The following is a 19,690-nucleotide window of genomic DNA, read 5'->3' on the forward strand; positions in this document are numbered from 1 at the left end:
AGAAATTTTTTCTGGTACACTTAGTACCCCTGGTAGCAGCACTGCAGTGGTAGCGCCCACACGCTCCTCTACCCCAGCAACATCTAGGAGGCACAGTAAGAGTCTGGTAGAGACACCAATGCGAAAAAGTACATCAATGAGCCTAACTGAGTTGAAGAAGTCAGGATCATCATCATCACATATGAAAACGGTCCAGACCACCATTAAAAGCATGTTTTGGTCGGAGGAGCCATTTGAACGTAACCACCCAACGGCATGTCTGTATAACGCAAAGCTGGCTAAAATGCTAGCGCTGGACCTTCTCCCTTTTTTCTTTTGTGGAAGGGGTGGGTTTTCTAGAATTTGTGGCAACAGTCTGCTCTAAATGGAAGGTTCCTAGCCGGCCCTATTTTGCCAGAGTTGTGGTTCCAGCAATACATGAAGATGTGCTGGAAGTGATTGGGTCAGATTTGAAGAAGAGTGCTGTTCACACTATCCACCTGACAACAGACATGTGGACCAGTTGCCAAGCCATAGATTACATGTGCATGACTGCACACTGGGTCTCTTTTGCAGGGGTTAGAGAAAAGATGTCTGCAGGTGTTGACCCTGCCACAATTTTTCAAGCAAGTCGGAAACTTGCAACAGTAGCCATGTTTGCCATGGAGAAATCTCATACTGCAGTAAACATTTTGGAGGAGTTTAACAGTAGGGTCTCAAAATGGCTGGTGCCAAAAAGTCGCATGATTGGTTATGTTTCTCCGGATAATGGCAGTAATATAGTTAAGGCCATGCATGATGGTGGCTACTTCAGAGTGCTGTGTTTGGCGCACAGTATTCAAATTATTGTTCAAGATTTCTTGAAAAGAGAAAACACAGTCAGCAAGTTACTGACGCCTGCAGAAGAATCTGCACACATTTCAGCCATTCTTTTAAGGCCCGGAGGCAGATGAGGATCATTCAACGTGGCCGTAGAGTGCCAGTCAAAGAATTCATCCAGGAGGTGGCAACACATTGGAACTCAACCTTCTACATGCTTGGGCGTCTGTTAGAGCAGTACTTGGTAATCAATGAGTATGTCACTAGCATTAACATACAGTCTGCTGCTATTAAAGACATGAGGCTAGAGGCGGAGGAATGGGACCTAGTTAAAAGCCTGACAGACATGCTTCGTCCTTTTGAGGTCTTCACCCATGAAGTCAGCAGGGAGGACTGTAGTTTGGGCAAAGCTATCCCATTGTTGTGCATGCTAGAGCAACAACTGAAGGCGGTGTCTTCAACAATCCGAGCTGATGTTCACAAACAAGACGCATATCAGTTGGCGGAGAGCTTATTATGCCGCCTACTTGTCAATGAAAGGCTTAAAAAAATACATTCAGAACAACATTACATTTGTACCACTATTCTGGATCCACTGTACAAAAAGGCACTGACCAGCAAAGTATTCATTCTTTTTGATGAAAAAGATGTTTCAAAGTACAAACATTGGCTAACTCTGTCAGCCACTCAGGAAATTGAAAGAAACACCACAAGTACTACTGAAGCAGCAGGCCATCCGGCGTCAAGGTCCACTTCTGTGGCCAAAGGCAGTCACTTTCCCTCATAGCCGTTACCGACAGCAGCAACAGTATCATCATCACCTGCACCAGGCCCAGCCATAATATTGTCGGAAGCGGATTGGATAACTCAGCAAGGGTTTGCTCGCTCCACTGTCTATGCAAAGGCAACACATGGTACGCAAAGTGGAGCACCCAGGGAGGCCCTTGAGTGGATGGTGCAGGTCTATCTGGATGACCCAACAGAGGTCTACATTGATCGTGACCCATTGGTGTATTGGTATGGGAAAAGGCCTCACTGGCCACTGCTCAGCAGGCTGGATATAATTTATTTGGCTTGCCCTTTCGCAAGCGCGTCTTCGGAACGAGTTTTCAGTACTGCTGGTGCCATTGTCACTTCAAAAAGGACCTGCCTCTCACCCAAAAATGTGGAGAGGTTAACAATGATCACGATGAATCAGCACTTCATACCACCAAATTACAAAATACGTGAATCCACGCAGGAAGAAGAGGACACCGACTTAGGTGACGGAAGCTCTTCTCTGTTAGCTGACCTAATCCATGTTCAATTCACAGAGTTGGAGGGCGAGCTCTACTTCCCTGGAAACTAGGCTTGAAAAACATACTTTTTGTTTTCTTCCGTCCTTATTTACTTTTCTTTCTGTGTGTCTTTCTTTGATTTGCAACTTTTAGCACACCAAAACTTTAAACACAACAAATTCATCAGCAGCACTGTCTTCATCCTATTTTCCATATTGAAGGTGCCGCTGTCTGCATTCCTGAAGTTCACAAGTTCACAACGCAGTCATGCTCCTCTATCCTCCTCTTCCTGACTCCCTCTATCCATTTCCCTCAAGGCAGATGGCCGGATTACGCAGAATCTAGAAACTGTCGCTTCAGTTCGTACACGAGTCCCCTCAAAAGAAGTGGGACTGGAATGACTCACTATGCTGACTGCACCTTCTGAAATTGACACGAGAGGCTGCCCTGTGGCCTTTCACTTAAGAATAAGATGCTGACAAGTGGAACAGGTAATGAATGATGAGATGGCATGCAGTGGACAACACTGGTTGTCTGGCTCTGACGAAAGCAATTGTTGTTTGTTTGTTGTGCATGAAGTGAATACTATCTATGTGTTCTGTTATTAATATTTAATCTTTTACACACTAAATGCAACTCAAGTGTACTCTTTTACCTTGTTTAATACAAATTGTACTACTGCAGGGGCCAGCCAATATGTTGCATTTTTCAATATGGAAAATGTCCTTGGACTCACTGTGTGTGTAGACTGTGACTGCATGAACACCATTGAGTTTGCCAATATACCATGATGATGATGATGAGTCTTGATGATCAAAGTTACATAATATCTTTATTCTTTACACAATCACTCACTGGAATGGATGGATCATCATCGTTGGTTTACGGAAGAACTATGGCCGTTTCATGAGTGGCAAACAGGTAAACAAGTTAACAACAACCACAGCAGACCTACATTTCTGTCTAGTCGTAGTATGGGAGTGGTCGAGCCAGTGTAGTGTTATACCAGAGAGTCAGAGACCAGACAGCAGTTCATGTAAAATTGTGGCTATGTGGCTGCTCAATGGTGCCTGCCTTGACCGTCTGCATGGCCCTGGCATGCTGTGTGCTAATTACTATCCTTGAAAAGGAGACTCAGATCTCAGAGTACGCACTTTAGAAATGATGCTTGTATGTAAGACTGTCGGCTCTGAAACTGAAAGTGTTATTTTTGCACTAAACACAGTACCTTAAATTTTTTCTCCGTGGTGTTTTAATATTAATTCCTGTTTTTCCATCAACAATTACAAGCTGGCTTTTACCCTGTGCAATGGGTAAAACAATTAACTCAGGCTTACCATTAGCGATCCGCAATTCCGCATCTGCCAGGAAGGCAGTGGACAGTTTGTCTGGTCACCAAGATTGATCGACGGAGCTTCAGATGAAATGGAGGAGTACAGCGAATGAGAGGAATGGCTGGATGCATGCAACTTCACAAATTGAACAGGAGTCAGGACAACTACAACATACAGTTACAGTATTCACTTCTCCTTATCTTTTAAATTGTTATTGTTGTGAACTTCTATGAGTGTGACTCTGTGCGTTTGTTTGCTCTCTGCTTGAAATTCATCCCTCCAGCTGTTTGATAAGTTTCTTTGCTATTTTTAAAACTAATTTAATGTACTAATAAGTGTTTATTCTCTCTGAGGGCAGATAGGCAAGTAAAATTGCGTAATTACTGCAGCCCTGTACTGTCACATTGTTTCTTCATAGTTAGTAATTTGTAGTAAGTACTACTTTTCAGTAACCTAACCATCAATTTAGCAAACAACTTCATGCATGCAGTAGTGCATGCACTTCCTTTATCTCCCTTAAAAGATTTATGGATATCTTTGTATCCAAAGATTTGTTGTTCTTCATTTGTTATTTGTTCATGCTGTGTTTTTTTTCCTCTCTCCACAAAACTTTCCCAAAAAACCCCATTCCCATCCAATTTTCAAACCCTAACCCTCTTCCCCCAGGCTGTGTAGTTTTTATTGAGGTGTGACTAAATGACAACAATAATTCCACACACTTGCTGTGGAGGATAAGGTGCAAGCAACCTCCTCAAATCAATTTTAAGGCAGCTAGATGAATACCAGGATATTGTAATTCTGCTTAAAAAACACCAATGAGTATTTTCAAATCAATTCTGAATTTCATGCCCACCATCGATTGGATCCATCGATTTGTCAACAGCATCCTCCTACATGTCAAGAAATGTTACGCTGCTGTGTCACTGTTCTTGTTGTAGCCATAATTATCTATGCAAATATTTTTTTCCCATATTTATCTTCAGCAATGCTTAGCCTACAAATAAACAGTTCCTCCTAATATCCTCTCAGGCCACTCAATGTATCATTTCCTTTTTTTTCTTATGCTGCTACAGCTAGTGTGGTACCACTCCTACTACCACCACAACAATGGAATTTCTGTCCTGGATGACTTTCATTGGCAACTGTAATCACCATTTACCATGCAGGCAGCGCTCTGCCTAGCTCTATTCTCAAACACGAATCACAGGTAAGATAAGCATTTTGGGGAGGTAGAATAAAGGGCTAGGACTTGGAGAAGAGGAGAGACTGACAGTAGTGCAGGTAAACTACTAGTAGGCCAAATGAATTTACTAACTCTATTAACCTCTTCCATGCTCATGACAAGGTCAGCTCATCATGAGACACAGTGGAGCTGTGCTTATGACGAGTTGACCTTGTCATGATCCATGGACTATTGCAATTTCCAGCACAGGAGGGGAAAACCCCTTAGCAGCCAAGGTGTTAATGGCACTTTTGTACATTTTTGCCCGTTTTAGATAATTCATGCTGCTGGTAAGTTTGAGGAAACCAAACGTGCAATAACCCCCTCCCAGCACCCAACAAAATAATATGAACGAGTACACTACGTTGAAGTATGTAAAATAAATAATTATATTTGCCCTAACAAAAATAAACTATTCAAAAGACCCAACCCACCCCCTACCTAATCCCACCAAATGTCCTTATGAATGTCCCTCAAAAAGTCCCAACGCCCAATTCCCACCCCCGAAAGACTTTAAAAAAGGGGCAAGGGACAGTCACTTCTGGCGGCGTCCTGTGGACAGTTGGTCCCGTATCTCTTTGCGGAGGTCCTGGAGCTGGCACTTCAGCTTCTCCACCGTGCACTCCAGGTAGTCCACTCTCCTGCATAGATGGCACTGATGTGCCATCCAGGCTCTGGGGGGCAGCTGGTGCTTTACTTGCTTCTGCGCGGCGGCGGCGGGAGGCTGTCGGACCACAGCGCCGTACAACTGGAGGCTGCTGGCTGGTGGCCCCGGGTGCACTGGAGGAGGATGCAGTTGTTGCCGCCTGCTCCACCTGCTTCCGAGCCCACAGCGGCCGATATTCAGCACAAATGGCCTCCAGCTGGTGAGCTTGTTTTGTGGAGCATCTATATAAAGAAAAATACTGTAACCAATACTCTTTAACATTAACACAAAATAATTCAACAGAAAGTTGTCTCACAGTAACACTAGAAACTTGCAAGCACAGTATAACATTTTGGCATGTATCTTTCTGCTGTCTTTGTAGGCCTGTAACATTAGTGGGAGTTTCAGGAATTCTACTAGCAGCACTACATCAAGTGCTACTGCTCAATGTAATTTATATTTCGTACTGCCACCCCCCGGGCCTTGACTACTACAAAAGGAAAATGAAGATTATTCATTTCTGATCATATATCCAGCCGATCACATGACCTTTTCTTATATGATGGATGACTTTAGGTGCTTTGTTTTGATAGATTGAGTGAACAACAGCGATAGTCCACCCATGATTGACACAGCTGAAAGAAATTATTAACATAGGGAGTGAGTATGGTACCCATAATTACCGGAGAAAGGGACTTGATTTGATATATTGTCAACTATACAATACATACACAATATATACTGTGCTTGCAAAGTAAACTACTGCACTGTTAGTCAAGGGAGTATTTCTGAACAATCACAACTTCTAGTATTTGGAATTCCTCTGCTTTGCTAGTCTGGCATGGACATGCTGTTTAAAGTAAGACTCTTCATCCACTGAGCGTCTGCTCTACATACACCTCTGCTATCTATGAGGCAGAAGATACCATCCAGACTTCCAAAGTAAACGTCTATCATTCTTCTTAATGTCTCAATTGTACCAACTTTACTTTTTCTCAACAACCAACGAACACCCTTTTCATTTTATTTGCTAAACCAATGTCTTGACTTGCATTTGAGTTTCACCCAAATGATATATTGCAATGCACACCACACATGCATTTTCTGATTCACCCACACAGGCAGTCTCTTTTCTTTCTCCTCCAACCATCCTTGCTTCAAGCAGCCATGCATCTGATTCCTTCCTATCAGCCACCTCTACATGCATTCAAAAACACATATCATTCTTTACAGTCATAAATGTTACGACTCGCTCGTCCTTCCTTACACCCTTCTTTTCCTTTAGTTCATCACAGCCCTCAAGTTCATCTGATCTGACTTGGATTCACGATAAAAGTTTCACAACTGAGTTGAAGTCAAATAGAGGGGGCCATTGCTTACTCGAGAACTACAGCCGCAAATGCTATTGCTAAGTCTAGGGTGACTGTCTTTTCCATGATTGGCAAGTAAGTCTGACAAGTTTATTTCATTATGTTGATTAATTAAAACCATTGCATACAAAAGATAAAAAAATTCTTGTGTTAAAAATGTTCTATAATAAATGCTTTTACATCGTATTAAAATAGCACAAATTGTTAAAACATTCTGTACATTAGCCTTGCTCATTACTAATATTATTTTGAGTATGGTTATTCTTGTTACGATCCATTCAGTTTGTATGAGGATTAGTCTTTTTGCGGTTCTTTCCCATATTTTATTCTTTTTGCGGTTATATCGAGGAATTTAATTAGCCGGCAGTTTAGCTGAACCAGATCGGGGTTAAAACACAACATTAGCGCTTGTCTACATGTTCTGGCTCCGTACTGATTAAATGCTAGCTTTAACAGGGTGACTCTTATGTCTTTTAGCCTGATGCAGATGCATATGACATGAATTGCATCCTCAACACCGCTGCCGCATAAGCGACACTGCTGGGCTCCTTCCTTTCTCTCCCAAGGCGGCAGAAATTGTTTAAAGGGACCAACCCCTAGTCAGAGTCTTAGGAATTTTTCCTTGATGATGATTTTTAATCCCATTTTCAGGTAAGACTGGGGTTTCAATTTGTTGTATGTATGTAGGACCATCCAGCCATGTGATCGTTTTGCTAATGTTTTTTGTCCTCGATTGCAGATATTAAACAAGTTACCTTTGTCACCGTTTTTTTGAATGTTAAATGGTTTGACTGAACATCTCACAGCTCTCTTAAACCTAGGTGTTTAATAGATTCCTCAAGATAAATGCTTCCTCGTGTTTTTCCTGGACGGGAGAGATCTATCCAAAGTTGGTCATTCAGGGTTCCCTTATAATCGCCTGTAATTTTGTGTCAACACTTCACAAATGCTCCCATGCGTTCAAGGGACTGTTTTTGGAGCCCAAATTCCAATCGTATTTGGGCCAGGGAGACCATTTTCGGAAGATGGAAAATTGCTCTGTATGATTTAGTTATTATATTATCGAGAGTTGTTGCATCTTTTCCCTTCAGCGCTTCGCTCCCATAAGTAATCGTTGGCTGGAGTTTTGCTTGCAAGATCATTAATAGAGGGTCGAATGTTAGGTCCGGTAAAAGCTTCTTTAGGGGCTTTATAGCTAAGTAGGTCGTTACCCCCTTTCTCCGCAGGGCTACTAAAGTAGTAACAGTTCTTAACAGTACAGTGTACTTGTACTAGAGTACTGTCTATTGTACAGTTCATTATACACCCCTTTGAGAGCCTACTCTAAAATGTCAATAAGTAAGGAGTATAATAACTTACCACTGTCTGCCGCTGCTGAGCCATCCCCCACAGCAGATCCTCCCGGTGGCACTTGTGGCGTCACCACATCAGCCCCTGAAGTAGTGGATGCCTCCGCGCTGCTGGCCCCGGCACTGGTGTTGGAGGTGCCGCATCAGATGTTGTGATGACACCTAGAAAAAACATGCCATATTTTTAGATGCCATACACCACCCCCTATTTCGTCTCGTAATGGAAGAAAACGTTAGTACATAAACAATTTTTAATTATTGGGACTGAAAAAAAGTCACGGTTTTGGGGAGGGTGTTAACTTATATGCTTAGCCATAACATGCAACACTTTTTGGCACAACTGATGAATGCTTGCTTTTTAACGTGCACCATTTTTCTAATTACAGACAGAAGATTCCATTGCCCTTCTGCCAACAAGAGCTTTTCAATTTTCACCACCCACTCCTCAGATTCACCACCAGTACTTGAAGTTCCAACAAGGTGAGGTCTCCCACACAGTTACTATAATAATTAGATGTGTTAAGTTGAAGTATATTCTAGGGAAGGGTGTTTAAACTTTAACGTCATCTATCATCACTGCTCGCTGGGAATACTGCGCTATTAAAAAAAAGAAATTGTTTTTTATTTCTTATTTGAAAATAAAACTTTAAAACTAAAAAACACAGTGTGGTTTTTGTTCACGAGTGAGTGAGCGGAAGGGTTTGCAGTTGCACTACTGCACTTTGCAAGCATGCTTCAGTGACTCTGATAGGTCTTCTGTTCTTCTGGGTCGTATAATCACTGGTCAGACACACTAGTCGGTCAGGGGATTGGGGGTTCAACTTCTGTTCTGACTGAGGTATGTGGAATGTCAAACTGCACCTATCATCAACAATGTCCTATTTCTCTTGTCCATACTCTGTATGTGCAGAATAGTCCCTGAAACACTAGCGGTATGGTATGTGCTCCTATCAAATCAAAAAGCCAACTACTAGCTTATTCTTGGTGGACATTGACATTTTGTTGTTGGGAATTGTCAAAGCACTAACATTAGGAAGTCTGGAATAGACAGCAAGGGCAACCCAGAGGACTGCACTCAGTGCCAAGAGCTATTGTTGGATCAGAGTTTTGTTTAACACCGTTTGCCGACTGGGCAAGCTTAGCTACCTACACAGACTGACTCATAATAATAGTAAATAGTAGAAGCACAGAGAGTGATAGTAGAGGCAGGATAAGAATGTAGAAACAGTCTACAAGAAGATCAAAGACTATTTTGTAAAAAATAGAATTAGGAAACAGTTTGGAATGAATAGGTGCTGTAAAAGTTAGGGAAGTATAATTATTAATATTAAGTACAGAACAACTTACTGGGGCCAGCAGAAGAGACCGCAGAGTACCGATCCTGCCCACCTTGTTCCGCCGGCGTCTCTGTCCTGGTCTTCTTGCCCCTGGGAGGTGCTGATGATCATGAAATAAACACAAACATGGATGATTATTTTTTTGAAATATTTGATTTCTTTGACCACAACCTAAAATTATCTTGGGGAAACAAATTACCAACAATTGCACTACATGTATTGACCTATCTGATCTGGTCAACTAGGATAGATAGTACAGTATTGCTGGATTCGCAGACCGTCTACTTGGAAAGTTATGTAAATCACTAACTAAACCAACAACAAAACGGTTCTACTACGACTGCCAGCACTCAGCAGCACGCGACGTGACAGACACAGTCCATCAACATGATTGCAGACCACTAAAAAATGTCCTACTACTAAATAACAAGTCATAATATACTCAACCTATCAATCCACCACTATCTCTTCTTAGTGGCAGCAGGAGTACAAAGGAAGAACAAGACTTGAGTCTCTAGTCTTTCTAGCATTACACAGTTCTGTAAAGTACTACACTCATACATAATCAATCAGTCCAAATGAGAACAAAGTTGCAAACAAGTAAGCATAGTAGCAACGCCACTGAGCAGGCGAGCACCTGCAATCAAAGAAGCTATTTAAACATTAATTTACCTGTAATGTAATTGAATCGGCAGCATTCTTGCTCTTCGGGAAAAACATATATTAGCAATATAACACAGAGCAGAAGAAAACAAAGTAGTTATTTAATAGCTACTCACCAAGGCCAGGGATCTCTACGCCTAGCAGGTGGAGCAGGTCCTGCTCCCGGTCAAGGACGTCCGATCACCGGTGCGTCACCTGGTTATAGGTGCGCCTGACCCCTGAATCCCTAAACATGGCCAAGCACACCTGAGCTGGCAACGCTCCCGGAGGCCATACCCTGAACCGGGCCTGCCCCCTGCAGCGACGGTCTTCGTGAGGTTGCGCTGCATATAAAAGATAAGTGAGGCCACCTCCACCGCACTAAAGATCTTCCTGGTTTGCGTATCCTATGGGGTGTGGGACCCTTCCCCTTAGACTTGCCGGCTCCCTTTGCAATGGTCCTGGGTGAAAGAAGAAAAGAATAGGGGAAAAAAGTAAGTAAATGAAAAGAGAGAGCTAAACAAAAAAAGTGGTTATTAAAGTAACAAAACGTTGAAAAAAACACAAAATATAGATGTAGAAAAAGAGAGGGATAGATAATGAGTAAAAAAGATTAAAAAAAAGTTCAAACAAACCAAGGATTGCAAAGATTAAAGCAGGATAGAAAAAGAATGCCCAGACCATAGCAATGAATGAAAAACAAGATGGCCGCGCCCATTGAGGACCACGTGGGTAAGTTTGCGTGATATTTCCCCTGCGAGCACGCAAAAACGGACGTGACCACGTAATCGTGCCCCGCGCACAACGCGAGCATGCAACTAGCGCCCGGAAACGGAAATACGCAACGCGAACAAGATGGCCACGCCCATGTATGACCGCATGGGTAACTTCCCGATCGGCACGCTGAAAGCGGCCCGCGAACACGCAATCGCCCTGTGAACACGCAAAAAAATCCGCAAATTTGCACAAATTCGCGGATTATGCGGCCAGCAAATTCGCTTTCACACGAATTTGCGTACCATGAATTCGCAAATTTCGCCCATACTTACCAAACACTACTGTGCTACCCTAAACCCTAAAACACTACCCCCGGCACGACCCCTACACTAACCAAACACCACTGCGCTACCCTAAACCCTAAAACACTACCCCTGGTACAACCCCCTGCACTAACCAAACACCACTGAGCTAACCTAAACCCTGAAACACTACCCCCGACACGACTCCCTACAGTGCCCAAAAATCACTGCGCTACCCTAAACCCTAACACACCAATCCAGGCACGACCCCCTACACTACACAAACACCACTGCACTTCCCTAAACCCTAAAACACTACCCCCGCACTACCCCCTACACTACCAAAACACCCCTGTGCTACCCTAAACACTAAAACACTACCCCAACATGACCCCCTACACTACCCAAACATCACTGTGCTACCCTAAACCTTACAACACTACCCCCAGCATGACCCGCTACATGACCAAAACATCACTGTGCTACCCTAAATCCTAAAACACTACCCCCAGCTTGACCCCCTACAGTACCCAAACACCACTGAGCTACCCTAAACCCTAAAAAACTACCCCTGGCACGACCCCCTACACTACCCAAACATCACTGCACTACCCTAAACCCTAAAACTCTACCCCCAGCGTGACCCCCTACACTACCCAAATACCACTGCGCTAACCTAAACCCTAAACACTACACCAGCACGACCCCCTACACTACCCAAACACCTCTGCACTAACCTAAACACTAAAACACTACCCCAGCATGACCCCCTACAGTACCCAAACACCACTGCACTACCCTAAACCCTAAATCTACCCAAGCACGACCCCCTACATTACCCTAACACCACTGCACTACCCTAAACCTTAAAACTCAATCCCCTACACTACACAAACACCACTGTACTGCCCTTAACCCTAAAACACTACCCCAGCACGACCCCCTACACTACACAAACACCACTGCACTACCCTAAACCCTAATACACTACCCCATACACTACACAAACACCACTGCACTACCCTAAACCCCAAAACACTACACCAGCATGACACACTACACAAACACCACTGTACTACCCTAAAACCTAAAACACTACCCCCAGCACGAACCCGCAAACACTACTCAAACACTACTGCACTACCCTGAACCCTACATCTCCCCAGCACGATCCCCTACACTACCCATATGCCACTGCACTACCCTAAACCCTAAAACATTACCCCGTACACTAGACAAACACCACTGCACTAACCTAAACCCTAAAACACTACCTGCAGCACGACCCCCACACTACACAAAGACCACTGCACTACCCTAAACCCTATATCTACCCCAAGCACAACCCCCTACACTATCCAAACACCACTGCACTACCCTTAACCCTAAAACACTACCCAGCACGACCCCCTACACTACACAAACACCACTGCACTACCCTAAACCCTAATACACTACCCCATACACTACACAAACACCACTGCACTACCCTAAACCCCAAAACACTACACCAGCATGACACACTACACAAACACCACTGTACTACCCTAAACCCTAAAACACTACCCCCAGCACAAACCCGCAAACACTACTCAAACACTACTGCACTACCCTGAACCCTACATCTCCCCAGCACGATCCCCTACACTACCCACATGCCACTGCACTACCCTAAACCCTAAAACATTACCCCGTACACTAGACAAACACCACTGCACTAACCTAAACCCTAAAACACTACCTGCAGCACGACCCCCCACACTACACAAACACCACTGCACTACGCTAAACCCTATATCTACCCCAAGCACAACCCCCTACACTACCCAAACACCACTGCACTACCCTAAACCCTAAAACACTACCCCAGCACGACCCCCTACACTACAAAAACACCACTGCACTACCCTAAACCCTAAATCTACCCCAACACGACCCCCTACTCTACACAAACACAATTGCACTACCCTAAACTCTAAATCTACCCCAGCACAACCCCCTACACTACACAAATACCACTGCACTACCCTAAACCCTAAAACACTACCCCAGCACGACCCCCTACATGATGAGGAATTCATGCAGTGCCTCATTTCGTATCCTCCTTTACAAAGATGTCTGTTGGCAGTTTCACAGTTTTGCTTTTAGCATAGTTTTTTTCCGTGCATCTAGACTGAGGAAAAGTATTTCACTAGAGCGATGTCACATAATTGAGCGCTCCATTTAGACCTATGAAATTGTCCCAGTCCCTTTTCATAGGTTTTCCACAGATATTTATGCAGGCAGTTTGTGCAAATGTAGAAAATATTCAGAACATGCTAAGCAGTAGCACAGTTGAAGTTTGATAAATCGCTCGCCACTTAAACGGTAAGGCAGATGGAAAAAAGGGCATGGCCTCGACCACCTCTCAGTAACGCAGCTCTGTGGCGCTTACTGGAAGTACCCGGTGGGCTAGTTGGACCCAAGTGACCCTGAAGATTCAAGGGGACTTAATCCCCCAACTTGAAACGCACCACAGGCGCATTTGCACAGTGGTGAAGGAAGGGGACTGGGCCTGAAGTGACATGTGTGCAAACACGCCCTGTGGCGCATTTCAAGTTGGGGAATTAATTCCCCTTCAATCCTGAGGGCCCCTAGGGGCCATCTCGCCCACCAGGGCCAACTAGCCCACCACGTACCTCCAATGCCAGAGGCCTGCGTTGCATGAAGGTGGGCCAGGCCATGCCCCTTTTTACACCTCTCTGCAACGCAGCTCTGTGGCGCTTACTGGAGGTACCTGGTGGGCTAGTTGGATCCCAGGGACCCTCAGGATTCAAAGGGACTCAATCCCCCAACTTAAAATGTGCAACGGGGCGTGTTTCCACAGTGGTGAATGGAGGGGGCGGGGCCTGAGGTGATGTGTGCAAACACGCTCTGTGGCCCCTTTTAAGTTGGGAAATTAATTCCCCTTCAATCCTGAGGGCCCCTGGGGGCCAACTAGCCCACCAGGTACCTCCAGTAAGTGCCAGAGGCCTGCATTGCAGAGTGGTGATCCAGACCACGCCCCTTTTTAAACCTCTGCAATGCAGCTCAGTGGCGCTTACCGGAGATACCTGGTTGCCTCGTTGGACCCCCGGGACTGTCAGGATTCAAGGGGACTTAATCTCCCAACTTAAAACGACCACAGAGCGTGTTTGAACACTTCACCTCAGGCCCCCCTCCTTTCACCACTGTGCAACCGCCCCCCATAGTGTGTTTTAAGAGGTAGGTTTATTTCCCCTGCCCTATTATTTGCTAGGGCCTTACAGAGGAGGTCATGCTAATCACAGAGGTACCCCAACGCATAGTGTTCCCTAGTGTATATAGGTGTTTTCACTGTATTCTAAGTGTCTTTTAGCATAGCACTGGCTCTAGGCCTGGTTAATCAGAGTCAGTTACCACCAGTCTCCGTCTAAAAAAGTTGTGGGCACAGGATGATTTTGTAACAAGGCCTCTTTCTGCTCCTCTTTTGGTTCTTTCTGAACATGTCATGCTTCTTCCTGCACTTTTCTTTGTCTTTGTGGACTTCTGTTGCTTCTTTCTGCATTTCTTTTGCTTCTTTCTGTGCATTTTTTCTTCTTTCTTCACATGTCCTACCTCTGTAGGCATCGTTAGAAACTAGCATTTGAACAACCTTTGAAATTCACTGAAAAAACCATCGGTTTCAGGCACGTTGTAGTTAGAAATAAGCATTTAAAAAACCTTCGAAGTTCACTGAAAAAAACATAGGTTTCACACACAATATAGCTAGAAATTAGCATTTAAAAAACCTTACAAATTCACTGAAAAAAACAAAGTATTCAGGGGTGTTATAGTTAGCTGAACATTTCACTCATACAAAACCATAGAAATACCTCTGTTATAGTTAGTTCTGCTAACTATAACTCGCGCCCCTGCAATGCACTGCTGATGACGACACATATTACATCACTCATGACATGGTCAGTGACATCACTGATGACATCACTGATGACTTCTCAAATGACATCACTGAGGACTTCACTGATGACATCATCCATGTGATAAATTGATACATCTCACACCCTAATATAACCTTTGATACACCCACTCTAAATTACTGACTGCCATTCTCAAAACCATAGACACACCAACAGCAATATCTACATACACACTCACTGATTCTTAGGTTTACACACAAATCCACTCACTCACCTATACAGTCACTCGTACTCTTGGTCACTCAGTACAAGACTACCACATGCACTTCTACACCTATATAAGCACACACACACACCCCCACTCATCCATAGAGGTACTCACACACCTAGTCAGTCATGCAAATAATTGAGCACACTGCCATTTACTCACGAATACAGTTATACACACTCCAGCTCAAATACTCATACAAATACTAGCACATTCTTACGCTCTTATACAATCACTGATACAAGCACACACCCATCCATACAGCCACTCTCAGAATCACACACTCTCACTTATTGCCATTTATATACTCCAACACATATATATACTGCCTTTCACATATGTTGTTACTCACAATGTCATCGCTGACGTCATTTGAGATGTCATCCGTGATGTCATCAGTGATGTCACTGACCATGTCATGAGTGATGTAATATGTGACGTCATCAGCAATGCATTGCAGGGGCGCGAGTTATAGTGAGCAGAACTAACTATAACAAAGGAATTTTTATGGTTTTGCATGAGTGAAATGTCCAGCTAACTATAACACCCTTAAAAACCTATGTTTTTTTCAGTATATATATATATATATATATATATATATATATATATATATATATATATATATATATATATATATATATATATATGTGTATACTGTCTGGAATGCCCCTGCAAATTGCGTTATATTGGCAGCACGAAACACCCTGTGAAGAGAAGGATTTTAGATCATGCCAGAGCCATTGAACATAATGATCCTAATTACCCTGTAGCCCGGTATTTTGCCCAGAAACATCTGAGTGACCGTAATCTCCTCCGCTTCTTCTGCCTTGACCACATCCCATCAAAAGATTGTGGGGGGGACAGAGACTTACAATTTGCAGGCTAGAATCCCGGTTCATTATCGACCTACAAACCAATATACCGTTAGGCCTCAATATTGAGGAGGAACTATCAATTCATCTAGGGTAGTTACACCCCTCTCCAGATTCCCTCCCGTATTTAGCTTACCTGTAGATCAAATGAATTTATTTTGCACAGTAAATTGTATTATTTAGAGATACTCAGTCAACATTATTGGTGTGGGATAGAAGCCTATCCAAGGCTGCATTGTAAATAGTTGATGAATTTTTTGTAAAAGAATTAACATACATACATAAATTAAATGTAATGAAAGTATATGTTCTGGATTATATGAGTTTCAAAATAAATTGTGTAAATCCACAGCAGTAAGTGTACTTGGATACAGTGCAGTAGCCGATACATGGCTCAATCAGTTCAGTTTTTCCTATAGTGAGAATCATGATGAAACATACTTTAAGATGTCTGCCATTTGAACATATGTGCAGAAGTGCATCATTTATGTTAATTACAAATATCAATGACGTTGTTTATGTGAAAACTTTATTTAAACACCATTTTCAAAAGTTGTGCCTAACAGCTAAAAAAAGGCACGAAGTCGAAACGTGTCCTGTTCTGATTTAACGGATTAATAAACCCGTTTTACTTTCCACTAACGGAGTCGGTTCTTTTGGTTTTCTGGAAGAAATTGGAGCGTGATATATATATATATATATATATATATATATATATATATATATATATATATATATATATATATATATATATATTACCTACTGGCTATCACCAGTAGGTATATATAGTTAGGATTAATTCCCTATGGGATTTTTGAAAATTCTATGTCTAATAACTTTGGCGTTTGAGGACGGAATCGGCTGAAATTTTCAGGAAAATGGCACATTTTGTTTCTGAGCAGCCCCTGAAAATTTGGTGGGGTTTCGTCAAGGGGGGGCTGAGAAAAAAGGGGGGTCCCAAAACGCGTTTTTCCCATTCATTTTTCCATAGGGCGGTTGGACTCACTTTTAGCTCGAACGGCTGAATGGATTTGCACGAAACTTGGCAAAATTGTAGGGACTGTTAGCCCGATGTGCCTTTGCTAGGTCTCAATATATGTGCTCCAGTAGTTTTTGAGAAATTAACGTTCAAAACAAGATATATATCTGTAACAGCGCTCCGGGCAGCGATCCGGTCCGCTTACTTTTCGCGAAACGGAACTTTGCGCGCAGAAAGCTGATTGGCTCTCCGGTGTCTGTCAACATTCTAAACAGTCCGGAGCGGCCGCCATCTTATCTCTCGGTAGGATCGAGAGAGAAGAAGAGGTGAAAAACGAAGGGGGAATTTATTGAAAGGGGGCAAGGTATACCCCTCTTGACCCCCTAGGAATGTTGTTGGGGTTATTAAAGGGTCCCGTGGGGAAAATAAAAAAAAATGATTTTTCACGGTAGAAGCGCTTCACGGGCCGCGAACTGGGCCGCAAACTGGTAGCGAAACGGGAATTCGCCATTTTGTGCTTCGTTTTAATTGTTTAGAGACAAAAATTATCGCCGCACATTGGCCACAATGCATGAATATCGCTGAAAAGTCAGCGATATTCATGCATTATCCAGCAAATGCTCTTAGCCATGTTATCCACCTTCCATTGGATAACATGGCTAAAAACTGCTCTGTGCGTGAGCTTTTTTTTTTTTTGTTTTGCTGCGTGACGTTTGTTAACGTTCGATTCGATGGAAATCAGGAAGTGTTGACCACCATTTTGTCACTGCGAGTAAATATTTTGTTATAAATGAATCCTTATTGATAAACATTGTCTGCGCCATCTTGCGTTTTTGTCCAATGCCACAATTTTGTCGTGCACGGCAGCCATTTTAGATGCCTTGACCAGGGCCACTCTCTGCACGCCGCCGATCCTCAGCATGGCTCCCCACCCTCGCAAGCATCTCCCCCACGCACTGGTCACCCCCGCTCTCTCTCTCATGCATGGGACATATACTTCCCCCCATCTGCGCTGCTCCCGCCCAACACCTCCCTTTCACCCTATTCACTACTGCACCCTCTGACACTCCTCTTCCTCTGTGTCCGATTGTCCAGGCCGGACCTAGGCTATCACCAAGCCCTGCGGATGTAGTTTATGGCTCCAGCTGTAGAGTATGCAGACATGCCAACCCTCCCGATTCAGGCGTGAGACTACTGATTTCAGTGCTAGTCTTTCGCTTCCCGATTCCTGCAAGGAAAAACCCGGGGGCATATTACCAACAACTAGCGGTAATTTTTGTCTCTAACTTGTTTAGAGACAAAAATTATCGCCGCACTTCGGCGAATTTTATCGCACATAAACCTTGCTATTAGCAAGGTTTATCGCAAATGCGATAAAAAACGGCCGCAATGCATGAATATCGTTGAAAAGTCAGCGATATTCATGCATTATCCAGCAAATGCTTTTAGCCATGTTATCCACTTCCCATTGGATAACATGGCTAAAACTGCTCAGGGCAGGTGTTAGGTTTTGGAGATATTCGCGCTTAGCGCGAATATCTCCAAAAGTTGGTAATAGGAGATAGCGATGGTTAGGGACTGTTTCCAGTCGCTAAAATCTTGGCACGCCCACTTTGCATGTCATTAGTGATAAATATCACTGATATGCAAAGCGGGGCCCAAGATGGTCGCTATCTCCTTTTAGCTGTCACTAACTGGTGTTAGCGACAGCTTGGTAATAGGGAGATAATTTTATCTCTTTTTTTTTGGCTTTTAAAGCCAAAAAAGCGGAAATAAACCCCCTTGATAATATGCCCCATGATTTCTCGGGGGTTTCAGCTGACAGGGCTTGGTATTGTGTTACGTGCTAATTCTTCCAGGAAACGTCAGAGGGTCGATGCAGGGGTTCTAGAAGGGGTGATAAACCATTTAAGCCTCATGAACAAGCGCATGGTCTTTTAAAGATTTGTGAAGTACTCGGGGCGGCGGTGTGTGCGCGTGCCCTCTTTCAGGAGCGGGCGGGGGGGCACTGCCAGCAATTTGCAGGCCAGGCAGTGTTCAACACGTGCATCACCCTTTCTCTGCCTGCTATTGCGCTCCATGCTTCGGAAAGGTAAGAAAAAGAACGTGCATTTGAGTTTGAAATGTCCGATCTTGTAGCAGTACACTTGCAAAGCCCACACATGACAATAACCCGATTCAAGGCCCCATTCACCCGATTTTTTAAACATATATAGCACTCCAACAAAGTTAGATTTTAAAACTTTATTAACATTTAAATATAACGAACGCAACAAAAACTGTAAATATATTTAACCATTTTTTGAAATTAACCAGAACTATAACGATAACAACAACAACAACAATAATATAACTTTTATGCCTAAATTACGCAAACATTTAGCTAATCTGCTAAAGGGGGGAGTCGCCATTTCTTTACAATAAGCAATAATGAAAAATCCACATCAATAGGGTTGTCCGTTTTCTCGATGCAGCACTATAGTGCAACATACACAGCACCTGGGGTGTCAAGAATGAACAGGTCTTTCTTTGTTCCTTAAGATGTTATCTGTGTCAACCTCTTCCGAGAATGCTGATGCGTTAGGATTTCCTTGTGTTTCTTAATAGCATTGGTGTCTGTACACTTCTTTGTCAATTCTGTCAAGATGATAACTGCTTCA

This window comes from Lissotriton vulgaris, chromosome 12 (genome assembly GCF_964263255.1).
Source record: "Lissotriton vulgaris chromosome 12, aLisVul1.2, whole genome shotgun sequence".
Taxonomy (NCBI): Eukaryota; Metazoa; Chordata; class Amphibia; order Caudata; family Salamandridae; genus Lissotriton; species Lissotriton vulgaris.